A 414-nucleotide genomic window follows, 5' to 3' on the forward strand; every position below is an offset into this window, starting at 1 on the left:
ATGCAATCTTGGCTGATTTACTAATAATGAAATACAGTATGTGATCATGTTGGTAACCCTGAACTTTCTCATACAATCAAAAGTTTTGAGAGTGACTGAATATGACAGTTGTAAATGACAGTTAACATTCCAATAGTCAGTACTGACACTAATTTTCCCGAAGAAACTGACAAAACATTAGGCTGTAATAGTAATTAAGCCAGCATTACGTGTACCAATTGTAGAATGCGGGATGAATCAGGCGTACCAACAATCCTCACAGAAGTCTCCAGGGAAGGGTCTTGCCCGCGCAGTTCAGTAATACAGATTGCAAGTGCAGGGCTCCCCGCACCCTTTCCTGGGGACTGTATTGTAGGGTCCCCACCAGCACTTTAATAATACGGTCATATCCCCCTGTGGAGTCATCTATGTTGA

General features: G+C 42.3%; 1 protein-coding gene across 1 annotated transcript in view; it reads right to left on the reverse strand.

The window, feature by feature from the left end:
• The window catches only part of LOC119589242 (ADP-ribosylation factor-like protein 6-interacting protein 1), a 13,924-nt gene that overhangs the window by 6,325 nt on the left and 7,185 nt on the right, over nt 1-414 (reverse strand). The gene's annotated exons all lie outside the window — the stretch shown is intronic.

This window comes from Penaeus monodon, chromosome 25 (genome assembly GCF_015228065.2).
Source record: "Penaeus monodon isolate SGIC_2016 chromosome 25, NSTDA_Pmon_1, whole genome shotgun sequence".
In the NCBI taxonomy this organism is placed as follows: domain Eukaryota; kingdom Metazoa; phylum Arthropoda; class Malacostraca; order Decapoda; family Penaeidae; genus Penaeus; species Penaeus monodon.